The sequence below is a fragment of the Protopterus annectens genome, chromosome 12.part0 (genome assembly GCF_019279795.1).
Source record: "Protopterus annectens isolate FY-2018-M chromosome 12.part0, PAN1.0, whole genome shotgun sequence".
Classification (NCBI taxonomy): Eukaryota; Metazoa; Chordata; order Ceratodontiformes; family Protopteridae; genus Protopterus; species Protopterus annectens.
The window spans coordinates 342110021-342127469 of record NC_056746.1 but is presented as its reverse complement, the minus strand read 5'-3'; the positions used below and the strand labels follow the sequence as shown (position 1 = coordinate 342127469).

Genomic DNA, 17449 nt, shown 5'->3' with positions numbered 1-17449 from the left:
ATAAAAAATAGTTTAAACATATAGATTAGATCGCCAGTCATTAAACAAACATATTTGTAATATTTGTAATGAAAAATCACATGGAAACATCATGAAACCATATCACCATATGAAATAGTGAAGGATATACAACCCAACCTTAAAGTCCAAAAATTAGTCAATATGATTCCAAAATTATATTGCACAAGAGAGTTCGTGTTGTACCTTTGCGTTTACAGTACCTTTAGGAAGAATCACTTAAGTATCTGAATGTGTGTTGCACCAAGATCCCAAAAGTGTTAATCCAGTCAGCGAAAATAGTTCACACAAAACTACACATTGAAGATGTATTAATCTCCTTGGCTGAACACGAAAAACACCCCAAACCTGTTATAAAGATAGATGGACACCCTCAGTATGTATAGCGTCTCGCCTGTTAGGTTGAAGTAAATCCGGCAAGAGGAATGGCGTTGAAAATGCCAAATACAGTGCTTTTGCGAAAAGTCGACGATAAATGATCCACACAAGGGTACCATAAAAAATGAAAAAAGCACTCTCCTGGACACAAAAAAGGCCTAAAAATACTTATTGTAGTGCTGAAGAGATTCTGGCATCCAATGTAGGAAGTAACGTCTTGCCTTGTTTTAAATGAAGAAAAACGAGCGTGAAGAAATGGCGTACACGCTCAAACAGTTATAGAACGCCAATTTTGGTGAAATATAACTATGTAAACCAATAAGACGTATCCTACTAAAAGAAAAAGAGATGGTCAGACCAAAAACCACAACTCCTGGTAGAGTAATCCAATGGTAGATAAAACAATTGCATTAAATCCAAAATGATGAAACCTCCAGTCAGTCCATAGTCAGGATCACCGGCCCCCAGCAGGAAGTAGGAAGGAACAGTGTAACATAAGAAAAGTTCCTGCACGTGAAGCAATTGCACGGTCCCAAAGGTAACATGAAGCAAAAAGGAACAGAACCAGCAAAACTTAGATCCTGAAATAAATTTTATTGTGACAGGTTAAAAAAACCTCCACATAAATTACACTTTTGTGACAGCCCGGTTTCGGTAGGGTATTACACAACCTTCATCAGTGAGATAAGACAAAAACAAAAGTGTGACCAAACTATATAAAGAGGTTACATAAAGCCCATTGGTTGATTCATAAATTGTCATTAAGACCAGGTGGGAATAATCCCCCCAGTTTGATAATCCATTTCTTTTCTTTAGTATTGAGTATTGAATGCCAGCCAGCTTTATTTGTTCTGTTCCCTTGTATGATATCAATAACCATGAATGTGAATTTGGCAGTATTGTGTACCAAGGTGTGTTTATATAAGGCATTCGTTGTCTTGTGTGTCCTAATGTTGCTGATATGTTCTGTAATTCTAATTCTGAGTGGCCGGGAAGTCTGTCCAACGAAAAAAGCTGAGGAGGGATGTCACATACTGGTGAGCAGTGGTATGAATATTAATTGAAACTCTGTAGACTGTAAGCAGTTGTCAATAAAGGTGTGTGTACTCTCAGCAGCCACAAGGTAAACATACAGAGTTTCATTTTCAGAATAGTTTCTTTCTTTCTTTAGTTTAGTTTAGTCAGGAAAAGCAGGCAAAGATGTCAGCAAAGGATTATGGCAAGCTGACAGTGAACCAGTTGGCCAAGGTGTGCAAATCCAAAGGACTGGTGCTTGCCACCTGACTAAAGAGGAAATGATTTTAGTCTTAGTCACAGCTGCAGTACAGACCAGCAACCAGAAGGACAACCAGTCTTGCTATGAGGATGTGCAGCCCTCAGAAACAGGACAATTCACATTTTCCTCAGAGGTTTTAAAAACATGTCTGGAATTAAAGAGACTTGACATGGAGGCAAAACATATGGAATTAGAATCGGCAGAGAGGCTGTAGCATTTGGAGATTGAAGAAAATGACAGACTACAGTATTTGGAGGCTGAAGAAAATGAAAAACAGGGTCATCATGAGAGAAACATGCTGACTCTTCAAGGGGAACATGGAGGTAATGGGGAAGGGAATAATAGAATCTCAGAAGCAACAAATGTCAGTACATTTCTTCCAAAGTATAAAGAAGGTGATAATTTTGATAGTTTTACTCATACATTTGAAAGAGTATGTAGACAATTGTAGACAATATGACATTGACCAAGGGCTATGGATATGGCTCCTGACCCCCTTACTCCATGGTAAAACTGTAACTGTTGTTTCTAAATTGTTTGATACTGATTGTTTAAATTTTGACAAGGTTAAACAATGTTTATTGGAATGTTTTAAGTTAACACCCAAAGCTTAAAGAAAAAATATTTCATGAGCATAGATGTAAGGCAGATGAAAATGTATGTGATTATATTGCTGAGCAAAGCACTTACTTTCATAGATGGGTGAGTGGATGTGAGGTCACCACTTTTAAAAGGCTGGCAGGCCTTTTGGTGGGGGAACAGGCGATTGCCGCTTATCTGGGGATATGAGAGTCTGATTGGCAGACTGCGAATGTAACTCTGCAGATAAGCTGGGGAGAAAAGGGGATCTCTCTGCTTGGCAAGAAGGGTACCACTGCACAAGAAAGGGATACCCAGTGCTGCACACGAATATAAGGGAACCCATGGAGGGCAGCCTAAACCACCTCAGCAGAGTCCACCAGTAAAAGGGGAGGCCACTAGTTCAGGTACACAACCAGGATCAGGGTTTAGATGTTTTAAATGTAACCAAAGGGGCCATGTAGCATACAAATGTCCAGTGAAGCATGGTGGTGAAAAAAAGGTGATGGAGCCAGCAAGTGGGAATAAGAGTATGCCAGTGGTAAGTTGTCTGGAGACAACAGGGGTACCAAACTATCATCAGAAATTGTATCCTAACTTAGTGGATGGAAAAAGTACAGTTTTGTACCTACCATAAATGTAGATGTTCGAGTGTATTCACTGCTGCAGTCATTACACTTGGGTTATCCTGCCATCAGGTGGTCCCGCAGTCGGCCAGAGTTCCAAAGTCTTGGCCCGGCGTCGGTTGCTGTCGCTTCTTCTCTGACGTCAGTGCGCCAGGGGTGTATAAGATGCAGTCGACGGCATTTTCTTCAGTTTTTCTTGCCCCAAATGTCAGGTGCCCCCAAATAGGTAGGCAATACATATTGCTAATAAAAATACATAAAAAATGAAAACAATACCTTCAGTTACAAGCAAATACATCACATAGGTTGTATAGGGTAGAAAGATATAGATAAGTCCCAGCTAAGAAAGTGGGGATGGAGGGAGGGTAACCTGGACTGCAGCAGTGAATACACTCAAACATCTACATTTATTGCAGGTACAAAACTGTACTATGTTCATCGTGTTTCACTGCTGCAGTCATTACACTTCGGTTGAATCCCAAAGCTGAGGTTGGGCGGCTGGGTCTATAAAGGATTTGGGGTGGCTATGAGGCCTTGCAGCACTGCAGTGGCAAAGACAGCTCTGGATTTAGAGTAAAGAGGCAAGTGGTAATGCTTGGTAAAGGTGTGCACTGAACTCCAAGTTGCAGCTTCCAAAATATCCCTGGTAGGTACTCCTCTAAGGTAGGCAGTTGAAGTGGCTGTTGCCCTGGTGGAATGTGGCCTAATGTTGCTAGGTACAGTTTTTCCATGTTGTGTGTAGCAGAAATGGATACAGTGTCCTATCCACTTTGAAATGGTCTGCTTTGAAATAGCCTTTCCCTATGATCCTGTAGCAGATGCAACAAACAACTGCTCAGTTTTCCGGAAAGCTTTTGTTTTGTCCAAGTAGAAGCGTAACTGCCTGTGTATGTCCAATGAGTGCAGAAGTCTCTCCCCCTTATTCTGGGGATTTGGATAAAATGCTGGCAAGTGAATAGTTTGGTTAAGAGCCACACTGAATACCACCTTTGGCATAAAAGTGGGGTTTGTTCTTAAAGAAACTCTGTCCTGATGAAAAATAATGAAAGGTTCCACTGTCATTAGTGCCTGTAACTCTGAGACTCTTCGTGCTGATGTTATTGCTAGAAGCAGAGCAGTTTTCCATGACACATATTTTAATTCTGCTGTATTGGCTGGTTCAAAAGGAGGTAAAGTTAGTTTTTCCAAGACAAAGTTGAGGTCCCAAGTTGGTGTTGGTGCTCTCCGGGGCAGTCTTATGTTTTTAGCCCCTCTGAGGTACTGTTTTAATAATGGATGAGAGAAAATAGGAGGATCTGTGTTGTAATGAGCTGAGATGGCAGAGGCGTGGATCTTAATGGATGAAACAGATAGGCCTTTGTCCAGCATCTCAGTTAAGTATTGTAATATCTGAGGAATATTTGGAACAAGAGGGTCAAAGCTTTGAGCCTGGTTCCAGGCGCAGAATCTCTTCCACTTTTCTGAATAGGATTTCCTGGTGCTGGGCCTCCTGGCCTCCAAAATAACATCCATAACAGCTTTAGAGAGAGGTGTTGGTTGCTAGGTTAAGTAATCTGCCATGCAGCCAGGTTTAAGGTTTTTAGCTGGCTGTGCAGGATCTGATTGTTTTGTTGAGTCAGAAGTTGAGGAATTTGAGGTAAAATCCATGCTGGGCCTTGAGCCAAGTTCTGTAAGATTGGGTACCAGTGCTGGTGTGGCCAGTCTGGGACAATCAGGATCATTTTGGGCCTTTCTTGTCTAGCTTTTAGGAGCACCTTTGAGAGGAGAGGCAGTGGTGGGAAGGCATAAACTTTTAGGGTTTTCCAGCTGAACGAGAGAGCATCCACTTTCCATGCTTGTGAGTGGTAAGTCCTTGTGCAGAATTTCTGTAGTTGGCAGTTCAGAGGGGAGGCAAAACGATCTATGTCTGGGCACCCCCATTTTTGTGTTATCATGCTGAATACTTGTGGATTTAATTTCCACTTGTGAGGATCCATGATGTTTCTGCTTAAATCGTCTGCCAGAGTATTTTTCTTTCCAGGCAGGAATGTGCTTGCAGATGAACTTTATAGGTCAGTGCTGTGTTCCACAAAGTCATGGCTTGTCTGCAGAGGGGATAGGAATGGGTGCCCCCTTGCTTGTTTATGTACCACATAACTGTAGTGTTGTCCGTCTTTAGTAGTAGTTGTCCTGGATGCAGAAGATCCTTGAAAGCTGTTAGGGCATTTTGTACAGCTAGCATCTCTTTTTGATTGATGTGAAGATGCATTTGGTCTGCGGCCCACTTGCCCTGAATACATTTTCCTGCCATGTGCGCTCCACAGGCGTAATCCGAAGCATCTGTTGTTAGTGTCTGCCTGGGTGCGGGTAAGGTGAAAGGCTGTCCCTTGTTGTGGTGACATGCCTGTGCCCATCATCGAAACTCCTGTTGTAGGCAGGGAATAAGTGGTATTACTGTTTCCAAACTGTGACAGTGTAGAGTCCACACACTTTTTAGGTACCATTGTAATTTCCTCATATGCAGTCTGGCATATGGTACTAGTAGTATGCAGGACGCCATGAACCCCAAGGCCTGCAGAATTTTTCTTGCAGGGAGTTGGGTTTTTGTTGCCATCAATTTAAAGTACTGAGTCAGTTGTCTTTGTTTGTCTGGCGTGAGATAAGCCATCTGGACCATTGTATTTAAGCTGGCACCCAGGAATATTATCTCTTGTGAGGGCACAAGTTTTGACTTCTTTTCGTTTACTGTGTACCCTAGGCAAATTAGCAATCTTTTTACAAATTCCAAATGCTTTAGAAGAATGTCCTTGCTCTCTGCTTGAATAAGGCAGTCATCCAAGTAGGTATATATTTGAATTCCTTTTTGTCTGCAAAATGCAATTACTGGTGCCAGGCATTTTGTGAAGACCCTGGGCGCAGTAGATAAGCCAAAGGGCAGTGTAGAGAATTGGTAATGCATTGTGCCAGCTATGAATCTGTGGTATCTTCTGCAATTTTGTCTGAGTGGGACATGCAGGTATGCCTCCTTGAGGTCCAAGGTAACCAGCCAAGCCTTCTTGCCCAGCATGGGAAGAAGTTGCTGTAGTGTCAGCATTTTGAATTTCGGAATATCCAGGTAAGTATTTAGAGTAGATAGGTCCAGTATGGGTCTCCCGGCTTTGTCCTTTCTGGGGACCAAGAAAAGTCTTGAGTAGAATCCTTTTCCTTGTTCCTGTTTTGACACTTTCTGAATATCTCTCATGTCCATGAGAGCTGTAATTTGTTTTTGTGCCTCTGCCCACTGATTTTGTGGCAGGTCTGGCATTCCTTTTGGCCTTGGTAGAGTGTGAAAGTGGAACCTGTAACCCTGAGACACAATATTCAGTACCCATTTGTCTTGGGTGATTATATGCCAATTTTGTGGAAAAAAGTGCTAGTTTTCCCCCTAAGGGGGTGGCCAAAAGGCAAGTGCTTGGCATTAGAAGGGGGAAGTCATTGAGACTGTTTCCTATAAGGTTGTGACTTGTCTTCTCCTCCTTTGTGGGTTGAAGCACCCCACTGTCGTGGTCTGTAAGAGCCTTGGGGCTGAGATCTGCCTCTTGGGCGTCTGTATCTGCCTCTTTGAGGCCTGTCTGACACTGGAAAGGACCAATTTTTAGAAGGTGAATTTCTGCTAAATCGAGGTGGCTGTACCTGTAAGAAATCCTTCACTGTTTGCATAGATTTTGCCTTATCCTCCATTTTCTTTAGTACCTCTTCTGCCTTAACACCAAACAAGATATCATGCTGTAAAGGAGCATCCAATAATTTTGCCTTAATACGATCAGGTAAATCTTGTTCTTTTAACCAAGCATGCCTTCGAATCACAGATCCTGTAACTGCGGCTCTACAAGAAGCCTCTAATGAATCAAAACCACATTGCAGAGAATGTTTTCCAACTTGTTCAGCTGCATGCAATAAATCCTGCATTTCCTTATAATCAGGACCTTCTGAGCATGTAAGCATTTTCTGTTTTAACAAGAGACAAATAAATATTGTTGGTACTTAAGCATGTAGAACTGGCAGTTTAAGGCCCTTACTGCTAAAGTTGCAGAAGTGTAAACTTTCTTCCCCCATCTGTCTAATGCTCTAGAATCCCTGTCAGAGGGAACTGGAATTTTAGCAGTGAAAGCCTTTACCCCTTTGGGACCCTGGGAAATAGTTTCTGGGTCAGCAGCAGGGTTTTTATAAAGAAATTTGTGAGAGTCAGGGACTTTGTAGTACCTATCTGGCTTGACTGATGCTGGGGGCAAAGAATCAGGAGTCAAACTGGATGCGGAGAACACACCATCCACAATATCCAACACAGGCGGAATAGCAAGGGGCCTGTGCTGAGGCAATAAAAGGAAATCTCTGAACATTTTCTTGGATTCTTAATAATCCTGGCTCTCTCAATGGAAATGCTCCCTCGTGGTATGTAAAGTTTCCCCAAATGAGTAATCCTCAGGAGGAGAGGCTGAAGGGATTGATTCTTCAGCATCAGAGTCCTCATAGGGGGGTAAAGAGTATCCCTGGTCTGAAGAGGAATCAGAAGAAATGGAAACCTGGTCAGAGGAATCATAGTCTGTATCCTGCCTAGGCCTTTTATCAGGAGGGGGATGGGAACCCCTGATCAGAGTAATTAGGTCTTCGGCCATTTTGAGCATCTGTTTTTTAGGCATGGAGGCATGCCCTGGTGAATGCTGTACTTGTTTCTTTGTCTTTAATGGAGTTTTAGACTTAGTTGTAGTTTTGATGGTAATCTGTGAAGGTCTGAAAACACCCTCAAAAGCCGATGCCTGCTCAGCGGCTCCGGACCCATCTGAGGGGTTAATTTCCATAGGCCCAATACCTTGAGTTTCCAGAGGCCTAGAAATCTCCACATGGGAGTCGGAGGCGGCCTGTGGCTCTGAGGTAGCGGGTGTCAGGGGCTGCGAAAATGCCTCACTGAGAACCGACGACTGGCCTAGAAGAGGCTTCATCGTTGGTTTTGGACCTCGGATGCCTGTCCTTATCTTTGTCTTTGCATTTTTTGTGTATTCTGGTCGTCGGTTGTACCGACATCATGGTATAATTGAACCTCCGGCCAAAATAATGGCGAGCAAAATCAAACCAACGCTTAATAGTGCACTTGTTAAATCTAGCACAAAACCGACAACTAGTGACGTCATGGTCTGGGCCTAGGCATGGAATACAGTAAGAATGAAAATCCTTATGAGGTATTTGCTTCCCACAAGAAATGCAATTATTAATTTTTACTGACATCGGTCTGAGGCAAGAAAAAGTTTCCCCAACAGGGTACTTAGCTTTATTGAAGACTTCGGTTCTGAAATTCGACTTCGAAAATCTCAGGAGTCGGCTGACTGGCACTTGCGAACTGCTTTTGCTTCGGGCACCACGTGGGAAGAAAGACTGGAGAAAATGGCGTCAGTTGCATCTTATAGACCCCTGGCACACTGACGTCAGGGAAGAAGTGACAGCAACCGACGCCGGACCAAGACTTTGGAACTCTGGCTGACTGTGGGCCGCCTGACGGCAGGATAAACCATGTGTAATGACTGCAGCAGTGAAACACGATGAACATCAGGCCACTGCTAAGAGAGAGAGACAGTCTCCGACATAACCATTGTGAAACCTGTAGTGATTAAACAGGAGCAGTACTTGCTTGGGCATTCCACTCCTGTCAGAGCTTTAGGAGGGACCCCCATTCCAAATATGTTTGGCCAGGGTTCACCTTGACTAGGAGGGTGGAAAAGAAAGCAAGCATGTAGATGTGTTTGAGGATATCCCTGCACATGTTTTGATAGGGAATGATTTTGATAATGCAATGCCTTGTCTGCATGCAGTTACACACAGTCAGACTTGGAGACAGGCATGTGGGTCTGGTAGCCTGAAGAAGGCCCAGACAGACCCCAAACCTGGAGCCGGGGCTGGTAATATGGCTATTTCAGGGAGGGAGCTACCCTGTAGCAGTGAACCACAGCTGCTGATAGGTACTGATGTTCCCTTGGACAGGGTTACTGCAAGGGCAGAGGTGACTGGTAGTACTCAGGCTGACTGTAAGGCACTGTTGTCAGAAGATACCAGACATTCTGTGGAAGGGGAGCTGGGAAGGGTCACAAAGGTAGAGCTGAGAAAGGCACAGCTCTTGGACCCTACATTGCAAGGCTTGAGGGAGGTAGCTAAGGATTCTCAAGGAAAAGGAGAGTTTGTATAGTGGAACAAAGGGTTGCAGTATAGAGAGTGGACTCAAGAGGGAGTGCTACAGGGGGAGGTAATACAGCAGTTGGTAGTACCCAGAGCCTACTATTTGGCACTTCTAGCCATAGCCCATGACATTCCTGTTGCAGGTCATATAAGCATAAAGCATACCAAGAGACGTATTATGCAAATCTTTTATTGGCCCAGGATTGCAAGGGACGTAACAGGGTACTGCAGAATGTATGAGCTGTGTCAAAAAGCAGGCAAGGCAGGAGACAAGGTCAAAGCTCCTTTGATGCTTTGCCTGTGATTGAGCAGCCATTTCAGACAGCACCTATGGATATTGTGGGGCCTCAGAGTACCCCAAGTTCCACTAGGAAGAAACATAGTGTCTATATTAGAACGTCAACAGGGCAATAGAGCGAACGCCCTTACATCGTTTTGATAGGGAATGATTTTGATAATGCAGTGCCTTGTGTGCATGCAGTTAGACATAGTCAGACTTGGAGACAGGGCAATAGAGCGAACAAAAGAGTGGACTCAAGAGGGAGGGCTAGAGGGTGAGGTAATACTGCAGTTGGTAGTACCCAGAGTCTACTATTTGGCACTTCTAGCCATAGCCCATGACATTCCTGTTACAGGTCATATAAGCATAAAGCATACCAAGAGACGTATTATGCAAATCTTTTATTGGCCCAGGATTGCAAGGGATGTAACAGGGTACTGCAGAATGTATGAGCTGTGTCAAAAAGCAGGCAAGGCAGGAGACAAGGTCAAAGCTCCTTTGATGCTCTGCCTGTGATTGAGCAGCCGTTTCAGACGGTACCTATGGATATTGTGGGGCCTCAGAGTACCCCAAGTTCCACTAGGAAGAAATACAGTGTCTATACTGGAACGTCGACAGGGCACTAGAGCGAACGCCCTTACATTGGCACATCTTAAGTGAAATAACTAAATCTCGAATGGCCAGAACAGTGATTTTTTTTTTCCCAGGGGAAAAATATTGCTTAGCCATTGTTGGGAATTTGCTGTTTCCTCCACTGTAGTGCAATCTCGTAGATGGTATATTTAAGTGGGGGGGGGGTGCTGGTGGCAAAGCCCCCCACTTTATTTTGTCTGTCAGCTTGTTTGTTTTTTTTGTTGGCCATTGGAGATTTAGTGGTTGCACTTAAGATGTGTTGACGTAAAGCCATTCGTTCTTTTGCCGTTGACGTTCTAATATAGACCCAGAAATATATCCTAGTGGTAGCAGATTATACTAATAGATACCCTAAGGTGGTGGCTCTATCCTCCACCGAGACAGAGAAGGTGGAAAATGCTTTGTTAGATATTTTCAGCAGGGTAGGTTTCCCGAGAGATATACTGGCTGACAGAGATGCCAATTTCATATCAGACTTGCTGGCTTGTCTGTGGGGGAGTTGTGGGGTGAAGCACCTAAATACCACCCCTACCACCCTCACACTAATGGTCTTATGGAGAGGTTAATCTCTACACTGAAGACCACGCTAAGGGCATTTGCAGACCAGTTTATGAGAGAGTAAGACAAATGTTTTCCCCTTTTGCTGTTTGCATACAGAGAGGTACCACAGGAATCTACAGGTTTTAAACCCTTTGAGTTGCTGTATGGGCATAGGGTGGGAAGTCCTTGGAGTTGATTCCTGATGAGTGTGATTGTGAATACTACAAGGAGTCTGTTGTGGCATATGTCCTAAACCTTAGGACAAGGCTTAGGAAGCTCAAGGGCTTGGCCCAAGAGAATTTGACAAATAGCAGAAACCATACCTCTCAACCTGGAAACATCAAAAATCTGGACAAGGCCCATGAAAAATAGGTACAAATCTGTATGCTGGCAAAATCTGCATACATAATTACATAACCCCACCCACTCCAACAGAATTTTGGGACACCAACCTTTAAATGCAAACTGAAGAACACACAACCAAAATATAGCACCAGAGTCCCCCTGCAGCCATTCCAATGCCCCATTACCTGGCTATTTCTCCCCATTTACCATAAACACTAATGTGTGCATGCATACTGCTTTACTTCTACAATGATTATTTGGATTTTATTTTTACATTTTATAGCACAATGCACAAACACTAACAGATATATGCTAAACAAAGCAATACTGTCTCACAATGAAAATAGACTTGGCATTAAAACTTCTCTGCCATTGAAACTCACATTCATTGAAACAGCAATGAAACCCACACACCACATCCAAAGAAAATGCATCTGGCCAGTGGTGGATAAATATTACCTTTTGGGCTGTTTTCAGATCATAGGCCCTTTGCACACAAAACAAGAAACATACATGTGTTCTTTGATGCACCTTCCAGATTTTATTAAATTATATTCCTTCTATAATATAGCACACTTGTTAGACTTACAGCACATTTTAAATTTATTGTTTGAACATTTTCCCAGTAGGCAATGAAACAAAATGCATGAACCAATAATGACAAAACTGCCCAATTCAAAACATTACCATCATAAAAGTCTACTTACACACACACACACACACACACACACACACACACACACACACACACACACACACAACATAAATAGAATGACAGTAGTGTACACCATAGGCATCTTGCACAGCTTCTTGCATTTATTTTCAATTTCAGTTTTTTTTGGAGGGGGGGGGGAGAGAAAAGGCCAAAAACCAGGGACACATTTTAAACATTGGTTATATAATTTTGGAAAGTTGCTAGAATAAAATTTTGTGTTACTACCATGCATTTCACTGCCAAGTCTTGAACCCAGGACCCTGTGCACTACAGCCAGAGCAACATACCACTATGCCAAACCAGCAGTTTCCTGAAAGACAGGAAGACTGAAACTTAAATGGCTATCATTTAGTGAATTCAGTTCTCACTTCTCACCACCGTTCTCGACCTCTTAGCACAAAAAAAACTGGACAAAGCCAATAATGGGGGAATACAGAATTCAGCTCTCACTTCTCACCATAGCTCTCAATGTCTTAGCACAAAAAACCTGGACAAAGCCAGTAATGGGGGAATACAGTCCCAAAATAGGGACAAATTTCAAATACTGATCTTATAAACTTAGAAAATTGCTAGAATAAAAGATTTTGTGTTACCATTTATTTTCTGAAGAATATGAAGTCTGAAATTCAAATGTCTGTCATTATTTAGTGAATTCAATCCTTCAGTGATTTGCCACAAAAAAATCCTGAAAACCACAGATTTTATGAGGAAGAGAACAAAAATATGAAGCATAAATTCAAAAGTGGTGGTGGCTAGGGACTTTAGGCTCTTTTTTACCTGTACTCAAGGTACAGGGTTTGAACCTGAGTACCTCTAGCCACCAGGTGTATTCAGTTGGAACATTCACACACACACACACACACACACACACACACACACACACACACACACACACACACACACACACACACACACACACACACACACACACACACATTCATATGAAGTATAGTAAGTCCTAGCCAGTTTAAAGTGAGATCATTCAGTGGTATGAATATATTTCTAAGAAAGCCCAGAAAAAAGTACCTATAATGTTTATATATATATATATATATATATATATATATATATATATATATATACACATATATATATATATATATATATATATATATATATATATATATGTATAGCCAAGATAAAAACACAAATTCTCCAGGACGGCCAATAGTATATAAGCAAATGCCAAACAATAAAAAAGCTGATCTTAACTGTCTAATAAAAAATATTTAAAAGCAGTAACACAGAAAAAAAACAAGTATCAGGATAAGCACTTTCAGACACATCAAAATGTCTTTCATCATATCCATCATACATTATCTTGGCTTAATTATAATTGTACAGTTTCTCCTACTTGTGGTTGCTTCATGGCCTTCCTTTATATATATATATATATATATATATATATATATATAATATTATACTATATTATACATGTATATATATCTTGGTATGACCACATACTGTGAGAAGAACTACAACTCAGTAAAGATCCTCTTCACTGATGCTAAAGTGATTTTTGACTGATAATAGGTTTTCACACCTACCATACAGTCGGGCCTGTCACTTCTGAATATTTGAAAATTATACCTAATAAAGGAATGCGCAAGCAAATTTCACCCTCAGTTTGAAGTCAGTAACTCCAAGAATATCCAGGCCATTCTGTACTATCTATGATTTCAAAATATCAACTTATTGTGAACCAACTGAGTTGCTGACTAACATCTTTCACAATTTCTGTTATCCTTCGTATCCTCAGATGAGCAATCTGTTCAGAAAAGATACTTTTAAGAAATGCTGTGACAGGCAATCCTGTGACAAGCGGACTTAGCCTAACATTTCTATCATCTTATCTCAATGAACAGTGCATACACATAACAACAGACTATGTGGCTTTAAATGCCATATGTATATGCTTGCTTTTTAGAAATGTGTGGTATCCATTCATTTATTTAAAAAAATAGCACTATTTTTTACCAGCTGTGTATATTCATAATTGGGCATTTTAATGTAACTTAGTCTCCATGCTGTTCCTTCAGTTCCTATCGATCATCATTGTAAAACAATAAGTGAGATGGTCACTGAAAAACCAATCAGTAAAAACAAAATGAAAACTCCAGCAAAGCCAGAACCTCCACTCAGTGACCTCCCAAACCTCTTGTATCAGAGGCACATGGGATATATGCAAATGACCCTTATAAACATCAGGTGTTTCAGCTAATTGACGATTTTGAATGCCCATGACTTGTTTCTTTGTTTTAATGGACAATTTCAGGCCAATAAAGCCAAACCTCACTAGCTGTGGATCTGCATATTTCAGCCTTGTTATGACCTCTTCAGCACAGCACAAGCACAGTGTTTAACCAAGCATAAGAAACACAGGGCTGTTATAACCAGCTGATGTCCATTATCATTAGGGTCACTGCAAACATATCCCAAACAACAAACTAAAACAATAAGTGAGATGGTCACTGAAAAAACAATCAGTAAAAACAAAATGAAAATTCCAGCAAAGCTAGAACCTCCACTGAGTGACCTCCCAAACCTCTTGTATCAGAGGCACATGGGATATATGCAAATGACCCTTATGAACATCAGGTGTTTCAGCTAACTGGCGATTCTGAATGCCCATGACACAGCCCTGTGTTTCTTCGCTTGGTCAAACACTCTCAGCATAGGATTTTCTAGTACTAGGCCTCCTTGCCTCCGGAATGACATCCATCACTTGCTTACTGAGGGATGGTTATGGTGAGATCAGGTAATTAGCCAGGCTGTCAAGTTCAGGGTTTGGAGCTGTGGGTGCAGAATCTGGCCCTCCTGCTGAGACAGCAGAGCAGGGGTCTGAGGCAGGTGCCAGCAGTGACACACTGCGCAAGAGGGAGTACTAGTGTTGGCGTGGCCAGTCTGGTGCAATCAGTATTATCCTTGGTTTGTCCTGTTTGATCTTTAGTAGTACCTCGGAGAGGAGAGGCAGAGGGGGAAAGGCATAAACTGGAAGCTCTTATTTATAGATATGGATAGTGCAATAAAAGCAGTGAAAATGTTTTTAGTCCTTTAGTTTTATATACAGGCCAGCCATATTTTTATCACCCAGAGAAGTTGAAGATGGTAATTAATAGAGTTGAAGGATTTTATGTGGTAGGAAAACAGGACAACGATCAAACGAGATAAGTTGATCCTTACAATAGAACAAGGTTGTTTAGGATTACCTGATTTGAAGGGATATTTTAGACCTACACAGTTAAGGCTCATACACATAACACAAGCAGAACGTTATGACTCAAAGTGGAAAGGGATGATGATGAAGCAGGACAGGGGATATAATTCAAGAAATAAGGAGATAATAGTATTTTGGATGCAGATCCTTAAGGCGAGTAACAACAGCCATACAGAATATTACATTTATAAAGTAGCAGAAAGTATTCTAAGAACGAAGCCAATATCAAAATGGAGAAAGGAGATTCTGATGATAGGGATGACTGCAATTAGGTCATAAAGAAAATAGGTAAGAGGGAACTGGAATTTACTGGAGAATACTGGCAAAGGAACCAAGGTATTAGGGGCAAATAACTAGAGAGGGAAAGGTAACAGAATGGGAAGTGGCCAAGAAAACATTTGGACTGCAGGCTAGAGACTGTCTTCCCTATCAATGATTGATATCAGAGTATATGCAAAAAGAAAAGGATAGGAGAATCATAAATGAAAGACATGCTCTGGTAGAACTTTAAGCTGAATCTAGAACAGAAACTGCCGTCAAAAATGGGCTAATTAATAGAGCATACAAACTGCATGCTAACTATAGGAATCAATCAGAGGAAGTTAGAAAATATTCAGAAGAGAGACTGGATAAGGCATTTACAAAGAAACAATGGAAGAACATATGTATGGCTCCCAAATATGTTAAGAGTTTTTGCTTGGAGGTGTTTGCATAGATAATTTTATACCTAAAGGAAACGCCAAAGAATTTTTCCTCAGGTAGATGGCAAATGTAGGAGGTGTGATGGGGAACAATGAAGTTTTTTTTATTTTTGGACTGTTTTTGGATGAAAACGTGTGGATATTATAGGAGTGTTAATGTTTTCTTGTTTGTGCTGACTTTGTGCTTCCCTGTTTGGTGCTTCAATAAATTGTGTGACATTGGGAGGAGACGTTGTATCCAGTGCTTTTTCTTTGTTTCTTGAAATATTAAGTGAACAAATAGGTGTAACTAAGGACATTTTTTTTTTTAACTAGGATACAGGATATGAATTGGCTAGACATAGAAAGGCCTTGTTAAGTTTAATTCTAGTGACTGCCAAAAAAGCAATTAATAGAAAATGGAAATTAAAGACTACACAAAATGTATTTGAAGTACAGAATATCATAAAAGGAGCAAATTACATAGAAAAAATGGAAATTGTGGGAACAATATATGCAGAAAAAGAAGTTATGTCTTACCATAACATTCCATCTGAGTTGTTGATCTTCTTCCAGTCATCACTGATGGGTTTGGTTCTGAACCCTCAGAACTGAGTCGGCCTTATACCAAGCTTGCGTGCACCAAAAACTCTCGAGCTAAGCTGCAACCCACAATGCCCTTCACTCAGTTACCTCAGATCGAGTTTGCATGAAATATATTGAAGAAGAAATAGGTCAGAGGCCATCTCTGCGTAGAAACCCTAAGACACCACAAAGACTCAGAAGATCCACCAGGAACCTTTGGAGGGGGTCGGTGGGAGGGTGTGATGACTGGAAGAAGATCAACAACTCAGATGGAATGTTATGGTAAGACATAACTTCTTTATCTGAAGTTATTAATCTTCTTCCTATTCATCACTGATGGGACCGAGTCCCCAGCTACTTGGAGAACCTGGGTGGCCCTTATGGAAGAACATTCCTGAAAACCATTGAACCAAAGGCCACTCTTCCCCTGAAGATCAGATCAAATTTGTAATGCCTGATAAAGGTATGGGGCTTAGCCCAAATGGCATCTGCACAAATGTCATCCATGGAGGCCCGAGAGTGGAAGGCAACCAATGCTGCAATAGCCCTAGTTGAGTGAGCTTTGATTTGGCCAGGCTTAGATCCATCTGTAAGCAAATATGAGAAGGCAATGCAATCCCTGAGCTATTTAGACAAAGTAACTTTTGATACTGCACCTCCCACTCTAGGACCCGCAAAGGAAATGAAAAGCTGGCCCGACTTGCGAAGGATTTAGTTCTGTCCAGATAGAAATGTAATTGTCTATGAACATCCAAGGAATGTAGGCAGTTTTCTCCCTTGTTAGAGTAATTTGGGAAGAACACAGGGAGCTCAATAGACTGATTAATCGAAAAGTCAGAAACCACTTTGGGGAGAAAGGCTGGGTTAGTATGAAGTGATACTCTGTCCTTATGAATGATCAGATAAGGGCTCTTGATACATAATGCTTGTAATTCAGAAATTCGTCTGGCTGAGGTAACAGCCACCAGAAATAAGGATTTCCATGACAGGAATTTTAGATCACATGCAGATCGCAGGCTCAAAAGGGGGCAGAAAAAGAGACTGCAGAACCCAGGCGCGATTCCATGCCTCCACCGGCTGCCTGATAGGAGGCCTGCTGTGGAAAATGCCCTTGAGGAAAGTCTTGCAAAGGCGAGAGGAAATAAGCGGGACTCTATCTGAACCATTATGGAAGCTGGAAACAGCTGCTAGATGGACTTGAATGGTAGAAGCTGACACCCCATTGTCGAACAGTTCAGCCAGGTAATGAAAAATAGTGGCTACAGGGGCTGAGAATGGATCTAGCTTCTGATTATGTGACCAGAGAATCTTTTCCATTTGTCCCTGTAAAGTTTCCTGGTGGATGGTTTATGAGAGGCCAAGATAATATCATGTACAAGTGAAGAGAGGGTTTC

The 17449-nt window shown here is 41.7% G+C and overlaps 1 protein-coding gene across 1 annotated transcript in view; it reads right to left on the bottom strand.

Moving 5' to 3' along the window:
- The window catches only part of ZC3H7A (zinc finger CCCH-type containing 7A), a 1693893-nt gene that overhangs the window by 413177 nt on the left and 1263267 nt on the right, over nucleotides 1-17449 (bottom strand). The window lies entirely within an intron of this gene.